Source organism: Strix aluco, chromosome 4, assembly GCF_031877795.1.
Source record: "Strix aluco isolate bStrAlu1 chromosome 4, bStrAlu1.hap1, whole genome shotgun sequence".
In the NCBI taxonomy this organism is placed as follows: domain Eukaryota; kingdom Metazoa; phylum Chordata; class Aves; order Strigiformes; family Strigidae; genus Strix; species Strix aluco.
Genome location: NC_133934.1, coordinates 42,910,131 through 42,915,510, shown reverse-complemented (window position 1 = coordinate 42,915,510; position 5,380 = coordinate 42,910,131).

Genomic DNA, 5,380 nt, shown 5'->3' with positions numbered 1-5,380 from the left:
CGCTGCCGCAGTGCCGTGCCGTGCCGTGCCGTGCCGTGCCGTGTCGTGCCGTGCCGTGCCGTGCCGCAGCGCTGCCCGCCGCTCCACCGCTGCCGGCTCCGGCAGGGGAAAAGTAGGTCAGGGCGGCACTGAGCATGCTCGGGGCCGGGCCGGGGGGCGGCCCCGGGGCCCGCGGGGGGCGCGGGGGGCGGCTGCGCCTAGGACCGCCGGGGCGAGGCCGGGGCCGGGGCGCTGCCGCCGCCGGTGCAGGGCCGGCGGGGGCCGTGCGGCGGCCGGAGGCGAGGCGGCCGCGTGTGAAACGAGCGGGCGGCTGCGAGGCCGCTGCTGGGGTTGGGGGGGGGCGGGAGTGAAGGGGGTGTCGCTCCGCCGCCCCCCCCCAAATCGCCGCTGCCCGAGCGAAGCCTGTGGCCCGGCGGGACGCGCACGCCTGTCATCACATCCCTTTTCAGAGACGCCTGCGGGAGCAAGGGCTGCGGGAAAGGGGGAAGAACCCAGCCTGTTCGGATATCTGGAGAGTCAAAGTGCTGTGCCTCAGGGAAATGGCACGCGTGGTTTCCCCGCAGCGCCGTACTCCTAACGGGATTACAGCACCCGACTCCAGTTGAAGACCAGCCTGAGGAGGTCCCAGCCCGCGGAAAGCAGACACTGACTGTAGGGATCCAAGTGTTCTGTCACAAGAGGGTAAAGGTGGCTTTTAGCTTGAGCAAAACTGCTTGAATGTGGTTAGTGCTACTTGTGCATGTTGTGCAGCCACTAAAAATTGATTGGGATGTATGTGGGCAGCCGCAGGCAGGAGTCGGGCAGGGACCTTGGTGTGTGCTGGTGCTGTCCTGCACCACTCTCCCATTCTTCCTCCATGACTTTGTGGCATCAGGTGGATGAAGGGCCACCTTCAGCTGGCCATCAAGGCCAGTGGGTTAAAGCGTGGTGGTCTTAAGTTTCCAGATGCTTGTAATCGTCCTGTGGCCTGGCTTGGACCCTGCTCTTGATATCCTCTTCTGATTGCTTCCAGGGCAGTAGTAACTGAAGCTCCTCAGCTCCTGGGAGGAGTATCAGGTGAGAGAGCATTTGCTGAAACTGCCAGAAAAACATGGGCTAGGACTGCATCTCATTGCAGGGGGAGGCGTACGTGAGGCAATGCACTGTCATGCACATCAGAGCAGGTTTCCAGCCTGCATAGGGAAAACTGAAGAGGAACAGCAACAGAGGTTTCAGAAATGGAGAGGAAGACCCACTCCAGGGAGCTGGACTAGTTACGCCAAGGTCCTGGGCACTTGGACCCACCACCTTACATGCAAGAAGAGCAGGGGTGGCTGCAGTGGTTGAACACAGATGCGGCCAGTTCTCGGGAGTGGCGCAGACACTGGTGAGACCATGGCTGCTGACAGCCAGGGCTTCTTGTGTTCACGGTCTCCAGGATGGAAAAATTGGAAGACAGTGGGAAAAAAGACGCATCTGATGTTGTCAGGCTTGGCCAGAGCCAGGTGCCAACTGAGGGAACAGGTCCAGGGGTGTGCTTCTTACTCATCCATTCACCCAGCAAAACATTTTCTTGATGGGAGGAGTTGTTTTGGTCATAGGAACTTATTTGCCACTGACTTGTGACTTGTGCTAGCTTGGCCCCGCTTGCTATGCATTTGTTTTTCCTTCTTCCCATGTTTAAGTACTGGTTCTGAAGACAATCGAGTGGCTTTTATTTATTGGTTAATGATGGAGCAGTAAGATAACTGAGTCCCCAGTTTCACAAACTCCTTTAGGTCTGGTAGCACTCTGCTGCTCTCTTAAGTGCATGTCAGATCTGAGATGAGGTTGAATTTTTGTATTGGGAGAAGTCACATATTTTTCCTTAGTACCTCTGAAGGTGGCTACCCTTTCAGTCTCCTCGGGTTTCAGTGAACATAAGCCTGTGTTGCTGGAGACAGCCGTACGAATTTGGATGCCTGCACACCTGCTGAAGAGGCAATTTTGCTGAGACTTTTGTCTCCTTCCAGCACTGTGACATCTTGATATGACCCCACTGCTGACAGTCAAACCTCTACAATATTTGCTCTATGCACTTTCCTGGGAGATCATTATCTCTTACGCTTGGTGTGGCCCATGCTTGTCCTCCCTCTTCACTGTAGTTGTTCTGGGGGTAACTTAACAGGGACATGTAGCCATGTAGACTACCATGGAAAGTCTCCTGTTGCTTGTCATGGTCTGCAGCAGGTCGGAAGCAAGGGTTTATACCACCACAGCAGTTAAAAGCAGTGTCTATCCTGCACAGCTTCTTTCGGTTCAATGCTTCCTTGATGTCCCTTTCTTTCTCCCCCATCTCCGACTCCTGCAGCCAATGTGTAGTAGCCCTGAAGAAGACAGCTGAGCTGTGAAGGCGAACTGCCTTTTCCAGCACTTGTGGCCCTCAGCTGCTATCTGACCATAAACTCCTGAAGACCAGCAAGGAACTGCCTTCCAGCAAGTCAGGCTGTCTTGCCCAGGGCTTGAAATGGTTGATCCTGGCCCTTGCTTTCAGCATTAGGCATACCCACCTCGGTATATCATTTGTGCCTCAAACGCTGCAAGTTTGGCAAGCTTTCTGAACTGACTCTGCACCCTGGTGGCTAAACTTGATGTTTTTGGTGCACAAGAAAAAACAGCCTGGAGCAAGGTCTGAAATCCCAGTCTGTCAAATGAGCGTGCAGACTTCTGGAGGCGTTTTTCCGTCCCACTTTTCCAATAGTGCTTGCACCAGCTGCATGCAGAAGACTGGTACAATGAGTGGAGCGGGGACTGTAACACAGGTCTTCTGGCTCTAGCCAGAAACAATGTACTCTAGCTCTAGATTAGCTATAAAGATCTCCCTAATTTACCTGAGATTAAATTATTATATACAGATGTAAATGTGTGAAGAATAAAATTGAGAATGTTGTTATTTTCTTTGATAATGCCTGCCATAGATAAACACTGGCATTTTGTACTTAGTACTACAGTGAGCACATTTTACTCCTGTAAAAACATAGCATCGTAAGAGGCAGCCTTTTACCTTAAACAGAACTTTGGTATTGATGATAGCTGTATCTGAACAGCGTAATCAGGGAAGCCTTGTAATCATGCTGTTAGAAATCTAAGATAAGATTAAATTGTACCTTTTGTGTAATTACAGTCTCTCCATCCACTAGGCAGAGCGGGATACAGGAATGGCTGAGACAAGCTTGTGTGCCACACAAGGTAAGGTAGCAGCAGAGAAACGAAAGAAAAAAGGGAGCTTTTCAAATAGTGTTGCGCAAAATAGCTGTATAAATGTGCCAGTCATGAGGGTATATTCCATTTAGAAATTAGATTGATGTATTTCACATAAAGTAGAAAGGAAAATTTTGATTACAAGAAATGCCTTTTTTCAGTACAGTGATGTTATTCTTCTCTCTTTTTAAAAATTTCTAGACCCAAGTACAATTAGATCTTGCATGAATACTAATGAGAAAATACTTTCTTTATTGCAATATATATCTTCAGCACGCTATATTAACTCAATTGTTTTCTGAAATATGAGCTGCATTTTAGTTTTATTTGTATCTGTCACCTGAGATTGTTACAGTAGTCACTGTAATTACATTATTCCCATCTGAAAGCATGCACTTCCAAGCTAGACCAGCACTGCTTTCTTTGTTGAGTAGCATTCGTTTTTTGGGAAAGACGAAGACATCTGAAAGGCATGGATCTGGCCTGCAACTGGTCTTGGTTGTGAGGGAAATGCAGAAATTGTATGGTCCTGGCAACTCCTGGCCTGCACCAAACATGCCAGACTGGTGTGGGATGAGGTGTTGTGGGAGGAGATGGGCATTCCTGCCTTGAACCAGACAACTGGGGTCTTGTTCAAAATACTTTATTTGTTAATGTATTTAAACCAGCAGCAAGTGAAAAATAACACACTTCCTTTGGTACCTGATCAGGGAGAGAGCTTGCTTTGTATCAGTCCTTTCAGAAATATCTTACTTTGAATTGTGTCCTAGAGCGCTGTGGTTTATATCATGGCTTGTGTTTTGTTCTTGTTTCTCCTCCCTACCTTTTGAAATAACTCAAAATAAATTAAAAAAGATTAGGCATGAAGCTCATGATCTTATGGTGTGTTTTATTTGTACCTCATAATATCATGTAATGATAACTACTGTTCTGCGCTTCTGAATTTGTTATTTTCTAGTTTTGTTGGTGGTTCCTTTTTGTTCTGTACAAGTATAGGAACGGGAACGACCAATTAAATTTTATTCCTCCCTTTGCCTTATCTTTTAAGGCATGGGGTTAAAAAAGTAACTTGTTTTTATACCTTTACTGTGACCCCTCTCTTTGCTCCTCCCAGAGGAGGAAAAATTCTTGTTAAAGAAGACTTTTTCTGCAGTGATCCACTTTCATCACTCACTTCTGAGGGAGATTCCTTCCTGAACTATGTTGTAGACACAGTCTGTAAATGAAACAAAACCACTGATTATGTGATCGCTATAATATTATCTTACACAAATGCAAATATGATTCTTCTTGAAATTAACAGCATATCTTTTGTGGTTTCATTTTCTCTTTGAGGTTCTCTTGGCTTTGCAGTATATTCTCTTGATGTAAAGTTCTCACCCTGCCCTACAGCATGTATGTGGACAGTTTCTACTTATGCTTGTAGTTGTGTTGAAAGTGTTGTTGCTCAGGCTGTTCAGTGATGTGAGCTACAGAAAGCCTAGCCGCATGGATATGCTAAGCCAAGGGCAGATATGTCTGCATAAATTATCGGTGGCTGAGGAGAGGGTGAAATCCACACCATGTGTGATCTGAAGGGAAAATTCCACAATGAAGTCACAGAAAACTGGGTTCAGAGGGTTTGGCACCACTGTTTAAAAGCTGCCAAGCTCTTTAGGACATGACGAAATAGAAGAAGGTCTGGTGAAAGCCCCTCTGTCCCCATCCTTCCCCCCAGCAACTTGCAGAAAAAAAGGTTGAGGCCAGCTGAGAGCACTTCTTACAGATAAAAGAGTTTGGGTTCCTTTCTTTTTTCTGCACCCACCACTACTTCCTTGCCCCATGATTTCCTATACATTTCCTTCTAGCTACTGAAAACTGGAAACAGGGTGTTGCTTCAGAGGATAGTGATGAGATGAAACTTGAGGCAGGAAATGAAGAGTTGCTGAGCCAGGAATAGAAGGATCTCAGTTCTCTGTCGAAGCCTAAGAGGGCTTTTGTCTTCAGACAGAAATATTGGATGACAAATGGATTAGTGTGGACCCTGGGAGAGCCAAAGGCCTAAGGGTCAAAACAATTGGTTTACAGTTACCTTAATAATGTCAGACTGTTTAGTTCTTTTCCTTTCTACACCAAATAATCTTATTTATTTCAACTTTCTATTGTATGAAACAATGATCAT